The sequence below is a fragment of the Macrobrachium nipponense genome, chromosome 49 (assembly GCF_015104395.2).
Source record: "Macrobrachium nipponense isolate FS-2020 chromosome 49, ASM1510439v2, whole genome shotgun sequence".
Classification (NCBI taxonomy): Eukaryota; Metazoa; Arthropoda; class Malacostraca; order Decapoda; family Palaemonidae; genus Macrobrachium; species Macrobrachium nipponense.
The window spans coordinates 7,586,440-7,612,889 of NC_087224.1; the positions used below are offsets into that span (position 1 = coordinate 7,586,440).

Below are 26,450 nucleotides of genomic sequence, written 5' to 3' on the forward strand. Positions count from 1 at the left end.
CCTCTGACTTCGTGGGGGGCTCTCGGTCGGAGCGTACGGATGTCGTCGCTACCATCAGCCTCGTACGCTCTCCTGATCACCTCACGCAGCCAGAAAGAAAGCGTGTTCTTGGAAACTTCTTTCTTGGTAACCCCAGTGCTAACGAAGAGGCGTCGACACTCAGCTGAGATGTCGAGTTCTCTTCAGATAGCGCCGTAGCGCCCTCACAGGACAAAGCAGCATCTCATCCGCATCGTTATCGGTGAAGTCCAGAAGGGAGGGGATCGTGAAAGACTCGAACCTGTCGTCAGGGATCGACGGTTCTGAGTCTTGGCTACGAAGTTCGGGACGAAATCGAGCGTCACAGATCCCCAGCCTCTGGTGTGTTTAACATCATAAGAAAGGCCATGTGGTTCCCCTACTCTCTTCGCCGATGCCAGGGCCAGCAAGAAGAGGGTCTTGAGGGTCAGATCCCTGTCTGACGACTCTCGGAGTGGCTCGAACGGGTCTTCGAGTCAAAATCCTAAGTACGAGAGTCACATCCCACGCAGGGGGCCTGAGTTCCCTGGGTGGGCAAGACCTTTCGAAGCTCCTCATTAGCAAGGAGATCTCGAACGAATTCGAGATGTCCAGTCCCCTCAGTTTTAGGACGAGAGCCAGGGCGGCTCTATATCCTTTAACTGTGGGTACTGAGAGGAGCTTCTCTCGGCGAAGAAACACGAGGAAATCCGCTACCTGCTGAAGAGTGGCTCTGAGAGGAGACAGACCCGTCTACGACACCAACCACAGAAGACGGCCCACTTCCCCTGGTACACAGCTGCAGAGACTGTCGGACGTGTCCAGCCATCTCTGTTGCTGCGCTACGAGAAAAGCCTCTCGTTCGCAAGAGATGGTGGATAACAGCCAGCCGTGAAGTTGAAGGGACTGGACTGCTTGGTGTGTACCGTTCTACGTGTGGCTGGGCTAGAAGGTTGTGCCAAGTGGGTAGCTCTCTCGGTGCGTCCGCAAGAAGAGCCAGCAGGTCCGGATACCAAACGGCTTGAGGTCGTTTGGGAGCCACCAGGATCATTCTGAGATTGGGAGTGACCAGCGCTCGACTGATCACTTTCCGAATCAGACAGAAGGGAGGAAAGGCGTAAGCGAAGAGGTTGTCCCAGGGGTGTGGTTGAGAGCGTCCTCTGCAGCTGCCCATGGGTCCGGCACAAACTGAAAAGAAAACCTGAAGTTTTCTGTTGTGCCGGGTGGCGAACAGGTCTAACGACCGGTCGCCCCCACCAGGTTGAAGAGCCTTTCCGCCACGTCTTGGTGTAGAGACCATTCGGTCCCTATCACCTGATCCCGACGGCTGAGCTTGTCTGCTACTACATTCCTCTTGCCTGGAATGTAGCGTGCTGACCGCTCTATCGAGTGAGCCGTGGCCCACTCGTGCACCTGCACCGTCAACTGATGGAGCGGAAGAGACACTAGCCCCCCCTGCTTGTTGACATATGCCACTACTTGTGGTGTTGTCGCACATCAACACCACTGAGTGTCCCACACCAAGCGGTCTGAAACTCTTGGAGAGCGTTGAACGCCGCCTTGAGTTCCAGGACATTGATGTGAAGGTGCTTTTCGTGATGGTCCCACACACCTGCAGTCAGCAACTCCTCCAGGTGTGCGCCCCATCCCTCGGTCGATGCGTCTGAGAACAGAAGCATCTCCGGGGGGGGAGTGCGTATGGGCACTCCTCTTAAGAGGTTCTTGTCGTCGAGCCACCAGGCTAGGTCCTGCCTCACCTTGTCCGTGATAGCCACGGGAAAGTAAGGAGGAGGTCCTTGGCCTGAGACCAACTCTCCCTTTAAAGCCCTTCCCTGGTGGAGAGACCGCAGGTGATGACGCCCGTGAGGGACTAACTTCTCGAGTGACGACAGATGGACGATCACGACTTGCCATTGCTGTGCTGCCTGTTCCTGCTGAGACAGGAACGGCCGGCTGCTCCCTGAATTTGCTGATACGCAAGTCTGCGGGAAAGACCTGCCCTGCTACCGTGTCTATCAGCATACCCAGGTACTTCATCTTCTGCTTGGGTTCGAGATCGGACTTCTCGTAGTTTTATCACGATCCCCAGATCGCGACAAATCTTGAGGAGTCGATCTCTGTCCTGTAGCAACTGCGAGCGGGAGCTCGCCAGGACTAGCCAATCGTCGAGATACCTCAGAAGACGTATCCCGTGCGAATGGGCCCAAGCTGACACCAGAGTGACACTCGCCGTGAACAACCTGTGGGGCGGTTGAGAGACCGAAACAAAGTGCCCTGAATTGGTACACCGTCCCGTCGAAGATGAAGCGGAGGTACTTTCTGGAGGACTGATGGATGGGTATTTGAAAATACGCGTCTTCAAGTCCACTGAAAGCATGAAATCGTTCCCCCTGAGCAGTCGAGCACCGAGCGTGCCGAACTCCATGCGTGAAACCGGCGTCATGCGAACGAAGCGGCGTTTCAGGAGAGAGAGGTCTATCACCGGACGCCAGCCCCCCGATTGCCTTACCACTAGGAAGAGGCGGCTGTAAAAGCCCGGTGACTGGGTCCTCCACGATTTCTATAGCCCGTTTCGTTTCCGCCAGCATGGTCTTGATCTCCTGTCGAAGAGCGTTGTCCTTTGCTGATCCCCGGACATAGGTCTGTAGATGGACCGGTTTGGAGATGAGGGGGGGCCGAGACTCGAAGGGTAGTAGATACCCTCCCGAAGGACGTCTACTATCCAGTTTCTCGGCGCCGTAGCGCTGCCAAGTCGCCCAATGGCTCGCCAGGCACCCCCCCACTTCCGGCAGCAGGTGAGGGGGAACGCCGTCCCTAGCGTTTCCCTCCTCGTTTCGACTTCTTTCCACCACCTCCCTCGGGGAAAGGAGGGCTGGGGAGGAGGGGCTGTTACGGCCTCCTCTAGCAGAAGTTGAAACAACAGGAGTCTTCACACGGGGTTTGGACGGTGCAACCGTCTTCGCCGCCGTGGAAGCGCTAGCAAGCTCTTTGGTTTGGCCGCAGTCGCTCGAGATTGCCCAGTAACCTTCGAGACTGCCTGGTGAACTAAGCGGTCACTGTCGTCAGTGCGCCGCCTTTCCACCGCAGCGTCCACCATCTCTCCAGGAAAGAGACTGGGGAACTCCTAAGAGGTCCATTTCGAAGCCCGAGTGCCGCCTCACGCCCGGCCCCCTTGGTCACTCTGGTAAGGACTGCGTCCCTACGTCGAAGAACCAAGTTGGCCCACAGGTTAGCAGTCTGATGGGCGAGGTAAGAGATTGCTCTTCCTCCAGACTGGCACAGTCTCCTAAAAGAAGCGTCGTCTTCGAGAGCAGAACTCCCAGAGCCGGCCGCTACTTTGGATATTGTGAGGGACCACAAATCCAACCAGGAAACTGCCTGGAATGCTGCCATAGCGGTAGATTTCCAGGGCAAGTGCCTCCTGCTGCGAGAACCATAGGTTCTCCGACAGGAGCTGCTGCAGGGACACACCTGGAGTCAGCCTCGCTAACTCCGGGTTAACCTGTTTCGGACAGTATCGGGTCTTCCGAAGGCACGGTAGAATCGCCTCTGCCGCTATAGATGGGAGGAAGCAGCTTAGAAGACCGTCCGGACTTTAGCGAGTCCTCCCGTCCTGAGACGAGATTCTCCACCTGATCCAGGACTGAGTCTGCAAGCTCAGATCGCGGTAACCCCACCATCATTTTGGGCTCCCTCTTGGGACCCCCCCCCCCCCCCCCCCAAAATGATTCGAGCCGGGACGTGGGCTCTGCCGGTGGTTGCGGCGATCCTTCCGCAAGGTCATTATGCAGAACGCAATCAGCTTAATGACCTCTGCAAAGTTCCTCTGTATCTCGGGAGTTACTGCGTCTTGTGGAGTAGGACCGTCCAGTCCCTCCAGCAAGAGCATATCCCGCGATACTCCTCCTTCAGAAGGAGGAACAGCGACAGACCCCTGACGGTCGCCTCCAACTACTTGCGCGTATGTTCTGGTCGGTCCTAAAACCGTGCCTGAGCCATACGGCGTCATAGCTGGGTCACGAGCGGCGCACCTCTCGTGATCGCTCCTCGGTACCTCGCTCCTCCCGGTATAGCCCGAGGAGGTTGAAGGTACGGGAGAGGCAGACCTGACGCTCCCCCCTCGCTCGCTGGCAGGACCAGCGTGCGTGGAGGGCTGCTGCTGATCGTCAACCCGCGGTGACGGTCGCAACAGCAGGCCTAGCCTTGCCGCTCGCCTGGGGCGATGGCTCGGCTGAGAACGTCGAGACCGATCTCTAGCGTCAGGCGAGCTGCCGCTGGTACCGTCTCCGCCCGGTCCCATCGGGAGCGGCGGACGGTGACCTGCTAGGCTCTCTGTCGCGTCGAGACCGGCCAGCGTCCTCTCGGCGCGTCGAGCCGCTGGTACCAGCCGTGGCTGGTACCGGCGGCCGCGGGGACTCCTTCCTCGCCTCAACCCGTGGCTGGTCAGCGACCGTCACGTCAGCCCGAGCAGCCAGTGATCGCTGCGAGAGCGTCCACTGGCCTGGCGAGAGTCGTGTGCCCGACTCTCGCCAGTCTTCTGCTCCGCGCCGCTGTCTTGACGGCGAGCGAGCTCGGGAAGCGTGTCAAAAACTTTGGCTGGACGGTCTTCTTTGGAAGAGCGTCCACTCGGGTTTGCTTCTCGCGAACGAGAAGCGGCCGAGACGGAACCTGGTTTAGCGGCAGAACCGCTAGCACAGGTGAGGACGCACCAGCCGAGGCTGGTGCACCTCTGGTCCCCGTCGACTTCTTCTTTGCAGAAGAAGCGACGGGCCCCGTTCCCGAAGGAACAGGAGGACCAGCAGAAGAGCTCCCCAACTCGCCTGAGCGAGCCGGGCCCTTAGAAGATCCCGAAGGAGTCTTCTTAGGGGGGGAGGAGGCAGCCTTCTTCTTCTTCGGCTGTTTAGCCTTAGAAGTCGAAGGGGAAGGAGAGGCAGCAGACGACGAAGAAGACGACGAAGACGACGACGACACCTTCCTCCTCTTCCTCTTCTTCTTCGCCAGGCTCCGCAGGACAGACGTCAGGTCTTCCATCCAGGAGGGAGCCGGGCAGTTTGCCGAAGCAACAGGGCCCGACTGCACCTGTCCGGAAAGACCTGAGACTGTGACAGCACCACCAACAGCAGGAACAACAGGAACAGGTCCGGGAACAGCAGGAACGGCAGGAACATCTGAAAGGGAATGAGCAGCAGGCACCTGATCTGAAAGGGAATGAGCGGCAGGGACAGCAACAGGTACGGCAGGCACGGCAGGTACCACAGGAGAGCCAGGCGTCTGTCGGCAGCTTCCGTCATCCTCGGCACTGGCGGCAGGTCCAGGGGGGTACTCTTTGGGCAGCGGAAGTCCGGGGTCGGCAATACAAAGAACCCAGGTGGCGTGGCACCGTCCTCTTTGGCACGGCAGGAATTGGTTTCTGAATTGCAGCCGTGGGTTGTTACCGACATGACATGTGGTGTGTACACCAAGTGCGGTGGCATCTCATATGCTGGTGTAGAAATTGTAGTTGTTGTAGTGGTTACCGTACCATGAGTGACCACTGCCGACCCCGCCAACCGCTGAATCAACCCCTGTATGCTAGGCACTCCCTGCAGTCCCAGCGACTCCCACACCTGTCCCAGGTCGTCCTTCGCTGATGGCACCACCTGCGGAAGCAAACAGTCGGGTTAGTTAGAGGGGCTTCCTCGCGCCTGGGGGGAGAAGAAGGAACCCCACCCAGAGCGGACGGAAGACCCCGAGTACAACTGGATGTCCGGGTAGCGGGCGCCCTCCTCCACACGCGACGGATCTAGAGAGGAGAAGGACTCCGCTACCCCCCCCCGCAGGGGAAGGCGCGAAACGTGGGGGCTGGCCGGGGGGCAGGAAAGAGGACGAAGTATCCGTTACCAAAGGAGTCACTGGACTTTCCGATGACTTCTTGGGCGGCCTAAGTCTCTTCTGCCCTCGTACAGCACCCACTGCGCCTCGGACCAATGCATACAAGTCACACATGGCTCGTGCGGGAGCACTCTCGCCCCCGACAACGAGTACAAACCTCGTGTGGATCCACATCCCACAAATGATCTGAATCCGCCACATCTACGCCCCTCCAGCCCGGGCACACTCTACGGGCGACTGGGGGGCGCGGCGCCGAAATCTCCATTTCTTCCTCACTCATCATTAAAATGAACAAAAAGAAATGCAAAGTACTTACAAATACTCTCAATCACACTAGGAAAAGAGGGCATATACTCAAAACTCAAAGCAAACGACAAAGCGGGCAGAGCGATGACGAGCACGTCCTATCCACACACGGCCGAAAGCAAAAGTGATTTGTTTACCTCCCAGTCGCGCGGCGTGCGACGATCGGACAAGCAGTTAACTACCGTTCTCCCCTTGTTCGAAGCTTACGACCGTTCCAGCTGCCGCTAGCTACTTCCTATTGTTAAAGGACGATGGTTTGTATTACGTATCGGAACAAATTGTGAATTAGATATCATAAAATATAAAATAAATCAGACTGCTATCATCGAAGCCAACAAATACATATTTTTTAGAATACTTCTTCTGTTTTAATATTACGTTACGTATGTTTCATTATAGCTGTCAGTAACTCGGTATCTCCATTAGGTAAAGATAGAATAAAGAATAGAAATGAATGGTTATTATACTGTTGGTAGTTTTATTAGTTGAAGAGAGATAACTAGTGAAAATTTTATGGCTTACTGTGTCCTAGGAAAAGTGATTGCTTGGCGTTCGTTCGGTACTCGTAAGAGCTGAATGTAAACAAATGATTGGAAGGTTTATTTTGTTTGTTTGTTTGTGTATTATAGTTAAGGATTAATTAATACGTAGTTATTTGAAATGAGTACATACTGATTATTTATACATTTTATTGGCATATTCTAAGCTTTTAGCTTCTTAGGTTTAGATGTCAGAATCATAGACTAGGCTACAGTAGCAACCACTAACATAGGCTAGGCTTATTGCTAAGGGACATATGCTAAAGTCCTAATATATGCAGTAAAAATGGTGTTGAACATTACATGTAGTTGAATATTACTCAAGTATGTACAGTATTTTGCCTTTTTGGAGTCATATTTCTTCCGTCGGATCGGCGTCGTAACCCTAGAACATGTGTTGTAGACCTGGAAATATAATTTACTGGGGTGTTTTCGTAGGGCTTGGAACGGATTAGGCATTTTACATGTAAAATGCAGTTCAAGATACGAAAAACTCATGATACGAAGGCCGCCTCGGAACGGATTAATTTCGTATCTCGAGGTACCACTGTATATATATATATATATATATATATATATATATATATATATATATATATATATATATATATATATATATATAAATATACATACATACATATATATCATACATACATACATACATACATACATATATATATATATATATATATATATATATATATATATATATATATATATATATATATATATATAGTATATACATACATACATACATATATATATATATATATATATATATATATATATATATATATATATACACATATATATATAATATATATATATATATATATGCAAATGCAATCATTCGAGCTACAAATGTCCTTTAATATCTAATTCGCTCTACCTCGGAATTGATATATTTTCATATATGTACCGATGGGGAATTTTTAGTTGATAATACTTTCGTCCCCTCATGGGATCGAACCACCGTCCAGTGGACGGGAACGAAATCAGGACGGACAGTGATGTTATGAAGTCGGCCAACAGAGAGGCTATTTGTAGCTCGAATGATATATATGAATCACGGTGATGTGATAATTATTCATATATATATATGTAAATATATATAAAAACACATATGCGCCTCAATTTGTCTCTCTCTAGTGGATACAGGGATGGGGGTTGGGGTTGGGACCTCGGCACATTCTCCAACGAAAGAAAAATAATGACAAAATAATAATATTGAAGATTTAGATAACATGAATGAGTTATATAAAACTAGAAAAAATCTTTTACAGAAATAAAATTTTGAGAAAAGAATAATTTTATTAATGATAATAATAAAGGATTCAGTATTTCCTGAGATAACAGGCAATTTCTTACATTTCATAACTTCTATATATATATATATATATATATATATATATATCTATATATATATATATTATATATATATATATATATATATATATATATATATATATATATATATATATATATATATATATATATATAGATATATATATATACATATATATATAATAATATATATATATTATATATAATATATATATATAGTATCATATATATATATATATATATATTATATGTTTAGGGGGCAAATGACCCCATTTAACTAGAGGGAGAGCACTCCTCCTGATAGTGAGACCTACCTTGGTTTGTTCCCATCACCTGTCATCCCTGTAGATGGCTGAAAATTAATAACTGAATCTCAGGTGAATTCAAACCCTCGATATACAAAAATATTTCTGGGCTCAGCCTGTGTCGCTCCGTGAAATGATTCCTTAGCACTCATTTCTAGGGTATAAATATTGCTATTAATACCAGAGAAAAGAGCTAATATGGAAATGCCAGAGTATTCTGGCTCGCTCACCTTATTTAAGGTGTCGGTATGGTATCTGGGGCGAGTGAAACCACCACCAGAGGTCTCTTGCCATTTAGTCTCTTCCTCCTTCAATATCCCTCATCTACAGAGGAGGCTGATCTAAGCTCCACTACTTGCTACCACTACGGCTAGCGCCTCGGATCTCATTCCTTTCGATAGCACGATTCACGCTGCACACGTTCTCTTTGCTTGTGATTGTGTTTCTGGAATATCCTCCTTTTTCTTTCATCATGGAATGTCAAGCTGTTGCTGCATCCAAGTTAAGTACTGCTTTTAATGGTTGACACTTATTCTTTATTTTCCCAAAATAGCTAACATAAAAATGGAATAAAATGAATTTTAAAAAATCCCCCCATAAATCATTAAACCACCATAATTCTTCCACGAAAACCTCTTGTATATAATTATCCCCCTTACCCTTACTGTCAGACGACCACGAGTCTTTATCAATACGTCATATAAACATCTAGAGAATTTACTATTACGTAGCAACAGCCGAATCCATCTGAAATTAAGAAACCACAATTATCAGACACTGAAATACATCATGAGTGCAATGGATAAATGCCTACATTTCCCCTTTCTAGAGGCTGAACTCAATGTCGTTTAATAAATTTTTCAGTCTTTCTTTCACTTTACCTTATGATGGACCTTCTAGCACCCTCCAGTTTTTGGATCACCACTGACAGATTCTTTACTAATCAATCGATAAGGTCCCACATTGGGGTTATATCTGATATTTGTGCTCACGGACATAAGCACTTACGCCTACTAACCAATGCATGCTAGTCTATTCTCGGTTCCAATGTCCGTGCATTTTCCATTTCCCATGTACATGTCTTATTTAGCACACATATTGGTGACCTTACATAACCTTTTCTTATGATGTCTTGAACATCTGATTCTTCACCATTCAGGTCATTTGCACACTGGTGCGATCGGACATGAGTGTCTAAGGAATTCGCTGCTTTTTGCACCTGTCTCCAAAACACCAAACATTAAGGTTGCCGACCTCATTTATCTTAATATATAACCACTTATACATTTGTCCAGTGCCTTTTATATGGCTCGGCCACCCACTGTATGCACCCCTGTCGCATACTAGACTCGACTATTGGAAATAGTTTATAATGTGTTCTAACTTGTCACATGATTTAGAGCCACTTCTGCAGCTGGGGTCCTCCTCCCCTGTCGGTTGCATCCAAATTTGATGGCCCCTGCAGCGCACATTGTGGCCATCATTATTGCTACCATAACGGCAATCACTGGAACTGTGTAGCGTTCTGGGAAGAAAAATAAAAATTTTCATAATAAAATCTATTACAGTGGAACTTCTACATACGATAGTCCCTACATACGAAAAATCCAGGTTAAGAAAGCAAAGATGAAGATTTTTTTTTGCTTCTGTGTAGATTTGCCACCATCCTCCCGCTCTCCCATTGGTTCCTGATGCTAGTCACTGCTGTAAGATCCTGCTCTCCTATTGGTCAGCATCTTTCCCATCATGCCTTTAAGTAAATGCGTTTCTTGACCATTTTTTGTGGCAGTCTTATTGTAAACACCTGGAATTCATTCGTTCACATATATTTCGTTTGTTAATGTAAATTTGTGTTAGTGATTTCGCTTTCATTGCACTGTAAGTTACTTTATCGTGTTGTGTGTGAACTTAATGACTTATGTTATTAGCCATGGGTCCCCAGAATGTTGCTGAAGTTCACGGAAAGAAGAGGGTGCTTTCTATGAAGGCAAAGATGGAGATAATCAAGAAGTGTTAATATTTTCTGCCATTTGTTAGTGTTTTGTAAAGTTTAGTGTTAATGTTTTCTGCCATTTTTTAATGTGTTTCGTAGGGTTAAATGTTCATGTTTTCTGCCGTTTGTCCTCCTCCTCTGTCACCACTCTCGGACATCACCTCACTTGAAAATGGCAATTTGTTGAAAATTGCATTTTTCCTAACTATATAAACCTGAGGTCCTTTAACAATAGGAAGTAGCTAGCGGTAGCTGGAACGGTCGTAAGCTTCGAACAAGGGGAGAACGGTAGTTAACTGCTTGTCCGACAGTGCGCGCGCCTGCGCGCCTGAGAGGTAAGAATCACTTTTGCTTTTGGCCCATGCAAAATACGCAGAGTGAGGGGTGGCATGAGGTGGGACTATATGTAAAGGACCTCAGGTTTGTATAGTTAGGAAAAATGATATTGTTATGTTACAATAAAGTTTCATACAATCAACTTACCTGTCAGATATATACATAGCTAAGACTCCGTCGTCCCCGACAGAAATTCAAATTTCGCGCCACTCGCTACAGGTAGGTCAGGGTGATCTACCGGCCTGCCCTGGGTGGCAGGACTAGGAACCATCCCCGTTTTCTATCATATTTTCTCTCTTCCACCTGTCTCCTGCGGGGAGGCTGGGTGGGCCTTTAATTGTATATATCTGCCAGGAAGTATGTATTGTGAAACTTTTTATTGTAACATAACAATATCATTTTCATACAATCAACTTACCTGTCAGATATATACATAGCTGATTGGCACCCTTCGGTGGAGGGTAAGAGACAGCTTCTATATGGAATAGACAGGTAAACAACATATGTTGTAGGTATAAATAAAACCTTGGTTCCTACCTGATAGGTGGTAGACTTCGTGGGTGTTTGCCCAGTAGTCTGCATCACCTCAAGAAACTTTAGCGAGATATATGATCTATGGCCAAGAGTTCTTGTGGGTCTGCCGATGGGGTCTTACCCACTTACTCGGCAGAGCCTAAAAGGACTTTGTCAATGGGTGCTGATCCACTTATATGACAATACACCTTATGAAGGAGCACACAACCAATCCCGACCACCTGATCCTAACCATATGTTAGAACTACAGATTGTTAAGAGTTATCCCCGAACTCGTCACAACAATCGTAACTCAAAACCACTACGCACACATACATAATTTTCAAAATAAATTATACTCAACTAATTGGATATGACAAGAATTCTCTTACTGAACAACATAGACGGCCGCCCGTGCTAGCCTAAGTCCTCTATTGTTAGAAGAGACTCGACCATATCCAAAAAGAAGAAAAGTATATATTTAAGGATTGGTGTCGGCTCCCGTACCCAGAATCGTATCCGCCGATACGAAAGGACCTAGAGAAAAACACTTCTCATATGTCACACGCACGTCTTTTAAGTAATGAGATGCAAATACTGAGTTGCATCTCCAAAATGTCGTATCTATTATGTTTTTAACGACATATTCTTATGAAACGAGAGAGACGTCGCTATAGCTCTCACTTCATGAGCTTTTATTCTCAACAGTTGTAACTGTTCGTCAGGACAGGCCTTATGAGTGTCTGTAATGACGTTTCTTACAACGAATGCCAGCGCATTCTTGGACATCAGTCTTGTGGGGTCGCTTTACACACCAAAAGACCTTGTCTAGAGCCTCCCATTTGATGTTTTCTGAAGGTAGAACTTCCGAGCTCTAACAGGGCAGAGAGACCTCTCTGTTTCTCTGCCTACGAGACTCGACATGCCTTTGACTTCGAATGACTTAGGCCAGGGATTCGTAGGATTCTCGTTTTCCGCTAAAAACAGGGTCTTAAACGAGCAAATCGCTGAGTCTCCCTTGAATGCTACTTCATCCTGCAGAGCATGCAATTCCCTAATTCTCTTTGCCGTAGCTAAAGATAATAGGAATAGGCATTTTCGGGTAATGTCTCTAAACGATGCCCGATGAGGAGGTTCGAATCTTTCCGATGACAGATACTTTAGAACTACGTCTAGGTTCCAGTTCGGAGGTACTGGTTCCTTAGACTTTGCAGTCTCAAAAGACCTTATGAGATCGTGGAGATCTTCATTATCTGCACGATCTAATCCTCTGTTCCTGAATACAGCCGAGAGCATACTTCTATATCCCTCTATTGTGGATACGGCTAGATGAGATTTTCCTCTCAGGAATAGCAGGAAATCCGCAAATTTCCGCTATAGAGGTAGTGGAGGAGGACAACTTCTTGGATCTACACCTCCTTCTAAATACCTTCCACTTCAACTGGTATACTTTCGTAGTGGAGGTTCTGCGTTCTCTCGCGATCGCGCTTGCTACTTCGCGAGAAAAGCCTCTCGCTCTGACAAGTCTTCGATAGTCGAAAGGCAGTCAGAGCGAGAGCGGAGAGGTTTGATGGTTGAGAGAAGATCCGTCCTTCCGGGTAGGGATCTTGGAAAAGTCTACGATTCACTCTACCACCTCCGTGAAACCATTCCTGGGCCGGCCAAAAGGTGGCTATTAACGTCATCCTCGTCCTCCTTGACGCCACAAACTTTTCATTACTAACCCCCGGATTTTGAATGGGGGAGAAGCATAAACGTCTCTCGAGACCAATTTAGCAGGAAGGCATCTACCATAAGTGCTCTGGGATCTTCCACGACCGAGCAAAACACTGGGAGCCTTTTTTGAAATGAATGTTGCGAAGAACTCCACCTGAGGAGTTCCCCACAGAGACCAGAGATCGAGACACACTTCCTCGTGTAAAGTCCATTCTGTATGAAGGACCTGGTTCCTCCTGCTGAGCCTGTCCGCCCTCACATTCCTTTCTCCCTGTAAGAACCTTGTCATCAGGGAGATGTTACTGTGATACGTCCAAAGTAATAGGTCTCTCGTGAGCTCGTAAAGGAACGAGGAGTGCGTCCCTCCCTGTTTCCGAATGTAGGCAAGAGGGGTGGTGTTGGGCGGCAACTCGTCCCCGCACTCCTCAAGAAGAAGGTTAGTCAATACCTTCTAGTTAGACAGACCTTCTCTTCCACTATATTCGTCATCCGATTTTTTCTCTAACTCGGGATCTAAAAGCGTCTCCGCTCTCCTTTCCGAACATTCTTCTTCTTGCGGAAACAAAAACTCCTAACAGGAGAGGGGCTAAGAATGATATCCTTCCACTTTCCCGCTCTAATAGTCTTGGAAGGCGTCATAAGCTTCGGCTTCTCTAGAATTTTAGAAGACTCTTCATGCTTACATGACGCTTCCCGTTTGCCAAGCGTCATGGATGACGTCTTTTGCTGACGTCTCGATGACGCTTCGCGCTTGGAAGACGCTCAGCTCTCCAAAGGCGTCCTCCTTGGCGTCATAATATTGGACGGAGCGTCATGTCTATGCTCCGTTTCCAATGACGCTTCGCGTCTAAACGACGTCTTACCTCCTCTCTGGCGTTACGAAAACTCTCGTAAGCCCCTGTCTCGCTCTCGCACTAGACGCTTCTGTAAGACGTTTAGCCGTTTCCCGTCTGTATGACGCTTGTCGTTGAACAGGTAAGAGAGGACGAGACTACTTAATTGGAAGCGTCACGTCCTTCCGACGTTGCGTTCGAGATGACCGTTGCTCTTGAACTGCTATAATGATTCTCTTGACGTTTCTCCCACGTCCAGTGCATGACGTCTTTCGTCATCACTCGGTGGGAAAAAAAAAAAAAAGGAAAGGGTACTTCCGCGTACACTTCAGGTGACGCTGACGCCCCTTCGCTTACTTGCTAGAAGACGGAGAGTCATCTGAGAAACTCTCCGGACTAGAATCCCTGTCAGGCGTCATATGACGCTTCAGCGGTTTCGACAAGTCCGATTCCCTACACCCTCGTTTAGGTGAGGAGGGAGGGGAGACGAGAAACACTCGCGAATAGGACGCTTTTCTATAGTGCCCTTGAGCCGACCTGCAACGAAGCAGAGCTAGCTTAAGGAACGTCTGACTGTTGGGGATTCCCCACAACCTCCTTAAGGCTTTCGACTTTCCTTCTCCTCTGGGTTCGTGAGCTTGGAAGAGGTCTAGGCTTGGGAGTGTCGCAGGAGCCTGGCACCTACTGGTGCTTGGAGGAGAAATGTTTCATTTTCCCTTTTTAAAGGGACGAAGGCGGACCTACTCTTCTCTGGAGCTTCCTTCTTGCGGGAGGTCGGAGATCGGACCACCTCGAAAGGGCTGCGTAGAAGTGCTAGGTCCTTTCTTGTCAGATACTAAAGCAGGTTTTTCTTCTTCCTAGCTGGACAGCGTCAGAAGATCCTGCGTCGCCTTCTCAGTTAAAGAGTGAGCCACGTCCTTCACTAACTGAGAGGGAACAAATAGTCAGACAGAGGTGCATACAGTAGAGCTGCCCTCTGAGCATGTGAGACTGCCTTGTTAAGGAGGCGCCATACACCGTCCTTTTCTTCAAAAGACCTGCTCCAAATAATGAAGAGACTTCCAAAGATCCATCCTGTACTGCTTGTCGATGCAAGACAAAATGCATACAGGGCTTCAGGTTCGATTCCATGTGAATCGTGAGCTTTCTTGGACATCACCCCAAGGGACCAATCTAAGAAGTTGAAGACTTCCAATACATGGAAAAGTCCCTTGAGGAGATGATCCAGTTCTGAAATACTCCATGTAATCGAGCAGAATAAGACTGGACGCCTTGAAGCGTCAACTAACGTCAAAAGTCTGCCTCTGTAGTAGAAAGGAGAGCGATACCCATATCCTCCCCCGTTCTTGTACCATATGCCTCTTTTCCCAGCTAACCTTGCTGGAGGCATGCAAAATACTGTCCTGACTAAGTCTTTCTTCGACTTCATCCAGGAGTCTAAGGAGTGTAAAGCCCCGCTTCATCGAGATGGTGGGCTTCATCTTCAGAAAAGACGAAGGCTTCTTCGTCTTCGCACTCGACAGAGCGAGCGCGGAGAAGGAGGAGCAGCCGGAGTCAACTGTCTCCGTATTCCTCCAGAAGCATGGTAGTCAAAACCACCTTATAGTTGGATAAGCCCTCTCTTCCATGATCATCATCATCCAGAGTTTTGCCGAACTCGTGATAATTCTGAGTTTCCGTTCTCCTTTCAGAACTTTCTTCTTCTGGAGGAGACAAAACTCTTTGATCGGAGAGGGGCTAAGGGAATGAAAGTCTTTCCTTTTTCCCGTTTTGATCGACTTGGAAGGCGTCACAACCTGCTGCTTCTCTTGCGCTTAGAAGACGTCTTGTATAACGTTTCCCGCTCTCCGAGCGTCATGTATGACGTCTCTTGTTGACGTCTTGATGACGCTTCGAGTCTGGAAGACGCTTCGCTCTCAACGGGCTCCTACTCGGCGTCATAATCTGGGACGGGAGCGTCACGTCTAAGATCCTCTTGAAATGACGCTTCACTTCTAAAAGACGTCTTTCGATTCTCTTGTCTTACAACACTCTCGTCAGACCCCGTTCTTCGAGCAGGTGCGAGAGGACGAGACTTCTTAATTGGAAGTGTGCAACGTCCTTAAGACGGGGCGCTAAAACTCCCATAAGAGATGACAGTTGTTCCTGAACCGCCACAATTATCTTTCTTGACGCTTCTCCTACGTCCTAGTAGCATGACGGCTCTCGGTCATCACTCGGGAAGAAGCTGATGGGGTACTTCTTCAAAAGCGTCAGATGACGTTGACGCCACCTTCGCCTTCTTAATAGCAGGACGGGGCGTCATCGAGAAGCGCTCGGGCTTGAATCAATGTCTTGCTTCATATGACGCTTCAGCGTCTCGATAAGTTCGACTCCATTCCACCCTCGTTTAGGTGAGGGAGAGGGAGAGGCGGACGAAGAAACACTCGCGAAGGACGCTTTTTCTATAGCGCCCTTGAGCTGGCTGCCATGAAGCCAGAGCTAGCTGAAGGGACGTCTGACGTTGGGGATTCCCCACGGACCTCCTTAAGGCTTTCGACTTTCCTTCTCCTCTGGGCATGTGAGCTTGGAAGAGGTCTAGGCTGGGGCCGGGAGCGCCGCAGGGACGATTCAAACGCCCTCCCACAACACTGATGGGACTCACTTCACTAAAATGTTCACTATCACTAGCCTTACCTTTCGAGTCCGCCATCTTGGACTTCATGTCTCGAATAGTCGCTTTCAGATTGGCGATTTCCGATGCCGAATCCGAAAAGACACTCTGAGAATGAGATTATAGGGAGAATCTACAGTAGTAGGGTTTTAGAATTATCCGTGAAAGGACTCAATAGGCCTTGAATTCACACCTTTCAGTCGTCTAACTCTATCCCTCTCTAACTCTTCAAATAAGAAGTCAAAGTCTTCATTCTTCTGCATTCAAACCCTCGCATTCCTTACAAGTGTTAATAGCAGAAACACTGAACCCCCCTACATTTACGGCAGACAGTGTGAGGATCAACCGAAGCTTTCGGTATCCTCACCCTGCAGCCTACATTCACACACATCTCACACTCACATTAGAAATCAGACATACTGAGAAAAATCCAAAAGAGTTATTCCAAAAAAGGAAAAAACCAGTCCACAGTAGCGAATGCCAAAACACGATCCAAATACGTCACAAAAAGCCGAAAAACGTGATCAAATGTTGAAAAATGAATCTAAGTCAGGAGGTAATAACAACAATGTTGATACCACCGGCGACAGAGAAAATATGATAGAAAACGGGGATGGTTCCTAGTCTGCCACCCAGGGCAGGCCGGTAGATCACCTGACCCTACCTGTAGCGAGTGGCGCGAAATTTGAATTTACTGTCGGGGACGACGGAGTCTTAGCTATGTATATATCTGACAGGTAAGTTGATTGTATGAAAATGCAATTTTCGACAAATTGCCATTTGTTCCGACACGAATACAAACCCATCGGTCCTTTAACAATAGGAAGACTCACTTCTGGTGGAGGAATCTGAGTCTTTTGATGAACAGGACTGTGTGTTCGTCCAACCCTGGAATGCCTCCCTGGTCGTAAAAGCGAGGGAGGGGTCCAAGCCTTTGTCCGATGATCGGGGTGTGCACCGCAGGATCAATGGTACAGACCTCTGAGCCAAGTACTAAGAGAGAGGCAAGCGTATTCTCTTCCGTACCAGCAAGCAAGAAACTTGTTCCTGATTGCAAAGAGGCAACATAAAGTTATTGGTTTGTCTCAAGCTGGCATCCACTTCCTCCCCCTTGTTGGAGAAAGTGGTGGATATATGCTCCTATCCCTAATGAAAGGGATAGGTTGGAGCTCGGTAGCTTACCTGCATCATATTCCTTTCCAGCATGGTGACGACCGTGTCCCTCTGCTCACAGGTAGAGGTAGAGAAAGATGGTGAAGAGAAGCCAGTCACACTCTCATTCGCACATTCATTCTCCCAGTCATACCAGGAATCGATGCTGTTCTGCCTACTCGGGTGCTGGGTAAGCTTACACAATGTGTTGAGCAGCCACCACAGGTCCCAAGGAAAAAGTATTCCAAGGACTTGTGGGCAATATCCCGAAGTAAGGTAGAAGGACGCGAAGGTGGTTCTGGTTGGCCCAGACACCTGCCTTCAGGACCTGCGCCACGGAGGAAGTTCTTACGGAACGCCAAGGAGGGTCCAATACCTCTGGACTTCGTGGGCTCTCGGACGAAGGGTACGGGTGTCGTCACTACCATCAGCCTCGTACGCCCTCCTGATCACCTCACGCAGCCAGAAAGAAAGCGTGTTCTTGGATACTTCTTTCTTGGTAACCCCAGTGCTAACGAAGAGGCGTCGACACTCTTCAGATAGCGCCATAGCGCCCTCACAGGACAAAGCAGCATCTCATCTGCATCGTTGTCGGTGAAGTCCAATAGGGAGGGGATTGTGAAAGACTCGAACCTGTCGTCAGCGATCGACGGATTCTGAGTCTTAGCTACGAAGTTCGGGACGAAATCGAGCGTCACAGATCCCATCCCCTGGAATGTTTAACGTCGAAAGAAAAGACCATGAAGTTCCCCTACTCTCTTCGCCAATGCCAGGGCCAGCAAGAAGAGGGTCTGAGGGTCAGATCCTGTCTGACGACTCTCGGAGTGGCTCGAAGGGTCTTCGAGTCAAACTCCTAAGGACGAGAGTCACATCCCACTCAGGGGGCCTGAGTTCCCTGGGAGGGCAAGACCTTTCGAAGCTCCTCATTAGCAAGGAAATCTCGAACGAATTCGAGATATCCAGCCCCCTCAGCTTTAGGACCAGGGCCAGGGCGGCTCTGTATCCTTTGACTGTGGGAACTGAGAGGAGCTTCTCTCGGTGAAGAAAAACGAGGAAATCCGCTACCTGCTGAAGAGTGGGCTCTGAGAGGAGATGGAGCCCCCCCCCGTCTACGACCACCAAACCACAGAAGACGGCCCACTTCCCCTGGTACACAGCTGCAGAGGACTGTCGGACGTGTCCAGCCATCTCTCGTTCGCAAGAGATGGTGGATAACAGCCAGCCGTGAAGTTGTAGGGACTGGACTGCTCGGTGGTACCGTTCTACGTGTGGCTGGGCTAGAAGGTTGTGTCAGTGGGGCATCTCTCTCGGTGCTTCCGCAAGCAGAGCCAGCAGGTCCGGATACCAAACGGCCACAGGGAGCCACCAGGATCATCCTGAGATTCGGAGTGACCAGCGCTCGGCTGATCACTTTCCGAATCAGACAGAAGGGAGGAAAGGCGTACACGAAGAGGTTGTCCCATGGATGTTGAAGAGCGTCCTCTGCAGCTGCCCATGGGTCCGGCACGGCTGAAAAGAAAACCTGGAGTTTTCTGTTGTGCCAGGTGGCGAACAGATCCACGACTGGTCGCCCCCACAGGTTGAAGAGCCTTTCTGCCACATCTGGGTGTAGAGACCATTTGGTTCCTATCACCTGATCCCGACGGCTGAGCTTGTCTGCTACTACATTCCTCTTGCCTGGAATGTAGCGTGCCGACAGCTCTATTGAGTGAGCCGTGGCCCACTCGTGCACCTGCACGGTCAACTGGTGTAGCGGGAGAGACACTAGGCCCCCTGCTTGTTGACGTATGCCACTACTGTGGTGTTGTCGCACATCAACACCACCGAGTGTCCCACCAAGCGGTCCTGGAATTCTTGGAGAGCGTAAAACACGGCCTTGAGCTCCAGGACATTGATGTGAAGGTGCTTGTCGTGATGGTCCCACACGCCTGCAGTCAGCAACTCCTCCAGGTGTGCGCCCCATCCCTCGGCCGATGCCTCTGAAAACAGCAAAACATCTCGGGGGGGGGGGGGAGTGCGGAGAGGCACTCCTCTTAAGAGGTTCCTGTCGTCGAGCCACCAGGCTAGGTCCTGCCTCACCTTCTCTGTGAAGGACACGGGGAAGTAAGGAGGATCTGTCGCCTGTGACCAACTCTCCTTTAGCCTCCACTGAAGAGACCGCAGGTGAAGACGTCCGTGAGGAACTAACTTCTCGAGTGACGACAGGTGGCCGATCACGACTTGCCATTGCTGAGCAGCCTGTTCCTGCCGAGACAGGAACTGGACGGCTGCCTCCCTGAATTTGCTGATCCGCAAGTCTGCGGGAAAGACTTGCCCTGCTACTGTGTCGATCAGCATACCCAGGTACTTCATCTTCTGCTTGGGTTCGAGATCGGACTTCTCGTAGTTTACCACGATCCCCAGATCGCGACAAAACTTGAGGAGTCGATCCCTGTCCTGCAGCAACTGCGAGCGAGAGCTCGCCAGGACGAGCCAATCGTCGAGATACCTCAAAAGACGTATCCCGTGTGAGTGGACCCAAGCAGACACCAGAGTGAACACTCGTGTGAACACCTGTGGGGCGGTTGACAGACCGAAGCCAAGTGCCCTGAATTGGTACACCGTCCCGTCGAAGATGAAGCGGAGGTACTTTCTGGAGGACTGATGGATGGGTATTTGAAAATACGCATCCTTCAAGTCCACTGAAAGCATGAAATCGTTCTCCCTGATGGAGTCGAGCGCAGATCGTGCCGTCTCCATCTTGAACCGAGTCTGGCGAACGAAACGGTTCAGGGGAGAGAGATCTATCACCGGTTGCCAGCCCCCCGATGCCTTCACCAGGAAAAGGCGGCTGTAAAAGCCCGGTGACTGATCCTCTACGATTTCCACAGCTCGTTTGGTCAGCATGGTCTTGATCTCCTGTCGAAGAGCGTTGTCTTTTGATGATCCCCGGACATAGGTTTGTAGATGGACCAGATTGGAGATGAGGGGTGGCCGAGATTCGAAGGGTAGTAGATATCCCTCCCGAAGGACGTCTACTATCCAGGTCTCGGCGCCAGTAAAAGCTTGCCAAGATCTCCCAAGTTGCCCCAATGGCTCGCCAGGCACCCCCCCACTTCCGGCAGCAGGTGAGGGGGAACGCCGTCCCTAGCGTTTCCCACCTCGCTTTGACTTCTTCCCAACGCCTCCTCGGGGAAAGGAGGTCTGGGAGGAGGGCTGATGACGGCCCCTCTTCCTTATACCAGAAGTCGAAGCGCAGGAGGTCTTCCACGGGGCCTTAGAACGGGGTTCAACTGGTTCTTAGCAGCCTTGAGGAGCGCTAGCTTAAACTCTTAGGCTTTAGCCGCAGTAGCTCAGTTGCCCAGAAACAATGATATTGGGCATGATACAATAAAGTTTTATACTACTTACCTGACAGATAATATCCTTAGCATAGACTCCCGGTCGTCCCCGACAGAATTCTTATTTTGCGGCACCTCGGCTAACCGGTAAGGGTCTGGTGATCTACCGCCTGCCCTGGGTGGCAGGACTAGGAACCATTCCCGTTTCTATCAGATTTCTTCTCTTCCACCTGTCTCCTGCGGGGAGCTGGGTGGGCCATTAATCGTATATCTGTCAGGTAAGTATGTATAAAACTTTATTGTTATCATGACAATATCATTTTTTATACATTCAACTTCCCTGCCAGATATATACTTAGCTGATTAGCACCCATTGGTGGTGGAGTAAGAGACAGCTAACTACTCGAAATAGACAGGTAAACAACAATATGTTTGTAGTATTAATAAGCCTTGGTTCCTACCTGATTAGGCGGAAGACTTCGTGGCTATTACCCAGGAGTCTGCTTCGCCTCAAGAGCCTCAGCGAGATATTGATCTATGGCTAAGAGTTCTTGTGGGTCTGCCAATGGGGTCTTATCCACTTACCTCGGCAGAGCCTTAAAGGCCTTTGTCATTGGGTGCTATTCCACTAACATGGACAATACACCTTGTTCAAGGAGCACAACACCGATCCCGATCACCTGATCCTAACATCCATGTTAGTTCTAAGATTGCAAGGAGTTATCCCCAAACTCCCTACAAACAACCAATAACTCGAAACATAAATACACGTACATTTATAACAAAACACAAAAAAAAATTTGTTACCTCCCTACTAGCCATACATACCCCTGGTCCCCTACCAGCAATGACACCAGCCGCCCGTGCGACATCAGTACGCTTGCTAATAGGAAACCAAGCACATATCTGACAAGAGGGTTTATGTACATTTAAGATAAAATATTTAAGGATCAGTCTTTGCTCCAAGTCCCAGAACTGTATCTGCTGATACAAATGGACCGAGAGAGAAGCATTTCTCATAGGTCACTTTCACATCCTTCAGGTAATGAGACGCAAAAACTGAATTGCATCTCCAATATGTAGTCTCAATGATATTCCTGAGAGACATATTCTTTTGAAGCGCCAGCAACGTTGCTACTGCCCTTACCTCATGAGTCTTAACCTTTAGAAGACCGAAGGATTCATCCGGGCAGTTCTTGTGCGCATCAGTAATCACGCTTCTCACAAGAAGGCTAAGGCGTTTTTGTTTTAGATGAGTCTTTTGGGGTTCTTCACAGCACCCCAGACCTTGTTGACAGCCTCCCATCTGCTTCTCTCTCTAAAATAAAAATTTAAAGGAGCTCTAACCGGACAGAGAGACCTCTCTATCTCTCTGCCTACGAGGTTAGATAGGCCTTTTACCTCAAAGCTCCTGGGCCAAGGTTTTGATGGGTTTTCATTTTTCGCCAGAAATAATGTCTGGAACAAACAGATAGCCGCATCTCCTTTAAACCCCACTTTGGAGTCCAGAGCGTGCAATTCGCTCGTCCTCTTGGCCGTCGCGAGAGACAACAGGAATAAACATTTCCTAGTGACGTCGCGGAAGGAAGCCAGATGTAGAGGTTTGAATTTGTCCGAGGCACGGAATTTCAGGACCACGTCCAGATTCCAGCTAAGGTTTGTTCTTCGGGAGGACCCTTGATTTCGAAGTCTCGAAGGACCGAATCAAATCGTGGAGATCCTTGTTCTCTGCAATCTCTAGCCCTCGATTCCTGAATACTGAAGACAGCATACTTCTGTATCCTTTGATTGTAGACACAGAAAGGTGCGATTCCTCTCTAAGAAAAAGGAGGAAATCGGCAATGTTAACTATAGAGGTACTGGAGGAGGACAGCTTCTTATACTTACACCATCTCCTAAAGACTTCCCACTTCGATTGGTATACTCTTCTCGTTGAAGATCTGCGGGCTCTAGCGATAGCGCCTGCAGCCTTGCGAGAAAATCCCCTCGCTCTGACGAGTCTTTCGATAGTCGAAAGGCAGTCAGAGCGAGACCGGGGAGGTTGTGATGAAACCTCTCGAAGTGGGGTTGTCTGAGTAGATCTGTTCTGCTTGGCAGAGACCTAGGGAAGTCCACTATCCACTCCAGTACCTCCGTGAACCATTCTTGGGCTGGCCAAAATGGGGCTATGAGGGTCAACTTCGTGCCCTTTGAAGCCACGAATTTCCTGAGTACTTCCCCCAGGATCTTGAATGGGGGAAAGGCGTAGGCGTCTAGGCCCGACCAATCCAGGAGAAACGCGTCGATTGCAAAGGCTCTTGGATCTTCTACTAGAGAAGGAACGTAGCAAATAGGTCTATGTGAGGCCTCCCCCACAGAGACCACAGACTTCAACACACTTCTGCGTGTATTGTCCACTCTGTGGGGAGGACCTGATTCCCTCCTGTTAGCCTGCTGCTCTACATTTCTTATCCTTGCACAAATCTTGTGAGGAGAGTTTATACCTCCCTTTCCTCTGTCCAGGTTAACAGATCTTTTGTTAGCTGATAGAGTGAGAATGAATGAGTCCCTCCTTGCTTGCGTATGTAAGCCAGAGCCGTGGTGTTGTCCGAGTTTATCTGAACCACCCCGCCTCTGACTACCTCCTCGAAGAATCTTAAGGCCAGGTGTATGGCTACTAGTTCTTTGCAAGTGATGTGCCAGGACACCTGCTCCTTTGTCCAGGTGCCTGACACCTCCCTTGCTCCTAGTGTCGCTCCCCATCCCGACTCCGAAGCGTCGGAAAATAACACTTGGTTGGGGTTCTGCAGGGCAAGTGACACGCCTTCGTTCTTCTTTAGAGGAAGGATCCACCACTTTAAGTGATTCTTCACCTCCTTTGGAATCGGGAAAGAGTCTGAGAGTTGCCCCGTCTTCCAACTCCAAACCTTTTTCAGGAAAAACTGAAGAGGGCGAAGGTGAAGCCTCCCCAGAGAGAAGAACTTTTCAGCGAAGGACAGAGTCCCTAAAAGGCTCAAATACTCCCTCGCTGAACTGTGCTCTCTCTCTAAGAAGCTCGAGATTCTTGACAATCCTCGAGTGATTCTCTCTTGCGAAGGAAATACCCGAAAACCCCGAGAATCCATCTGAATCCCCAGATAGACCAAGTTCTGGCTGGGGATCAGTTGCGACTTCTCGAGGTTTACGAGTAATCCCAGAGATTGTATCATATTCCGTGTTATCATCAGGTCCTCCAAGAACTGGTTCTCTGACTTGGCCCTGATCAGCCAGTCGTCTAAGTAGAGGGAGATGTTTATTCCCTCTAGGTGAAGCCATCTTGCTACATTCGCCATCAGGTTGGTGAAGACCTGTGGAGCTGTAGACAGGCCGAAACACAGAGCCCTGAATTGAAAAATCTTGCCCCCTATCATAAACCGAAGATATTTCTTTGACGAGTGGTGAATGGGAATGTGGAAATATGCATCTTGTAAGCCAAGAGAGACCATCCAATCTCCTGGACGTAGTGCTGACATCACCGAGGCGGATGTTTCCATTCGGAACTTCTTCTTCTGAACAAAACGGTTCAGTGCGCTTACGTCCAATACTGGTCTCCACCCCCCCGATGCCTTTGGTACTAGGAAAAGGCGATTGTAAAATCCCGGGGAGAGTGGATCCTGTACAAGTTCGATGGCCTCCTTTTCCCACATTTGATCCACCATTTGAAGGAAAGTATTTTTCATTACAGGGTCTCTGTACCTCGCTGACAGTTCCCGAGGAGTAGAGGTTAGGGGAGGACTGTCTTCGAAGGGGATGATGTATCCCTTCTTTAGAACTGAAACTGACCAAGAGTCGGCTCCTCTCTGCACCCAGGCTCCTGCAAAGTTCAGGAGTCTGGCGCCTACTGGTGCTTGGAGGATCATCAAGTCACTTTCCTTTCTTGAAGGGCCTGAAGGAAGACCTTCCTCTCTTATCAGAGCTCTTCTTTCTGGAAGGGGGACGAGCCGTTGCACCTCCACGAAAGGGCTGCTGAGGAGGACGAGAGTCCTTCTTACTCGTACACACTACAGGGCGACTCTTCTTCGAAGTCTGAACAAGGAGGTCTTGTGTCACCTTCTCAGTTAGTGAGCGAGATATATCTTTCACCAACTGAGAAGGAAACAGATGATCTGACAGAGGGGCGAACAATAACGCGGTCCTCTGACTAGGAGAAACAGCTTTTGACAAAAGGGATCCATAAACTGATCTCTTTTTCAGCAAACCAGCTCCAAATAGGGAAGAAACCTCTCCCGAACCGTCTTGTACCGCCTTGTCCATGCATGCCAGGACGCTATGGAGAATTTCTGGGTTCTTAAGAAACTCCGAGTCCTGAGACTTCTTAGCTAGAACTCCGAGAGACCAATCCAGAAAATTGAACACTTCTAAAATGATGAACAGTCCTTTAAGAAAGTGGTTCAATTCTGAAATGCTCCATGTAGATCTGGCCGACCCTAAAGAGTGTCGTCTGGAGGCATCAACCAGATTAGCGAAGTCCGCGTCTGCCGATGCAGGAAGAGAAAGACCTATAGTCTCTCCTGTCCCGTACCAAATACCTCTCTTTCCAAGGAGTTTGGAAGGAGGCATGCAGAACACTGTTTTGCTCAACTCTTTCTTAGTGCCCATCCATGAATCCAAAGACTGGAGGGCCTTCTTCATCGAAATCGCTGGTTTCATTTTCAGGAAAGCAGAGGACTTTACTGTAGCAGTACTCGAAAAGAGCGAACGAGGAGAAGGAGGAGCGGCTGGACTAAGAGAGTCTCCATACTCTTGCAGTAATAAGGAGGCTAATGTCTTATAGTTCAAGAGCCCCTCATTTTTAGGGAGCTCGTCTTCAGACACCTCTTCTAAAACCCAATCAGAAGAGGGAGAACGTTCTCGTTTGGAGGAAGAGTCTTTCCAAGACCTCCTACGATCCGAAGGAGAGGTGCTTCTGTCTGGAGAAGAGTCATCAATTTCGGATACGAGTCTTGTCGAATCTTGCCTCATGGAAGAATTCCGACTCCTGCCTCCTGGCTCCTGACTCCTGACTCCTGACTCCTGCCTCCTGACTCCTGCCTCCTGACTCCTGCCTCCTGACTCCTGGCTCCTGCCTCCTGGCTCCTGACTCTTGCCTCCTGGGTGACTCCTCACTCCTGGCTCTTGGCTCCTGCCTCCTGGGTGACTCCTCACTCCTGGCTCTTGGCTCCTGCCTCCTGGGTGACTCTTCACTCCTGGCTGGCGCCAGACGCCTGATCGGCTCCTCGCACCTGGTAGGAGTCTTGCGCTTGGTTGACTCCTCACTCCTGGAAGGTGCCGTACGTCCGAACGACTCTTCACTCCTAGTAGGAGCCATACGTTTGGTTGGCTCCTCACTCTTGCTAGAAACCTCACTTCTACTAGGAGCCTCGATCCTGGCGGCAGGTACCTCCACACGTCTGGAGGACCTCTTGATGGGAAGGGAAGTGTCTTTCCTTCGAGGAGGCTCCTTTGAAAGAACTCCTACCAAAGACGATATCTGTTCCTGCATGGAAACTAGTAACCTCCTCTTTATCCTCTTCGGGAGGAGGAGAAGGAGGAGGGGAGGAGTCCATGGGCTCCA

The 26,450-nt window shown here is 49.0% G+C and overlaps 1 protein-coding gene across 7 annotated transcripts in view; it reads right to left on the reverse strand.

Moving 5' to 3' along the window:
* LOC135205299 (uncharacterized) overlaps window positions 1–26,450 on the reverse strand; it is a 104,135-nt gene that overhangs the window by 57,590 nt on the left and 20,095 nt on the right. The window contains exons 2-3 of one of the 7 annotated variants that reach the window (XM_064235704.1): window positions 9,244–9,887; window positions 9,022–9,109 (exon numbers count right to left, since the gene is read on the reverse strand). The exons of 3 other annotated variants lie outside the window; for them this stretch is intronic. The gene's annotated coding sequence lies outside the window, so the exon portion shown is untranslated. 3 more of the 7 variants (XM_064235705.1, XM_064235706.1, XM_064235707.1) reach the window with 3 other exon arrangements.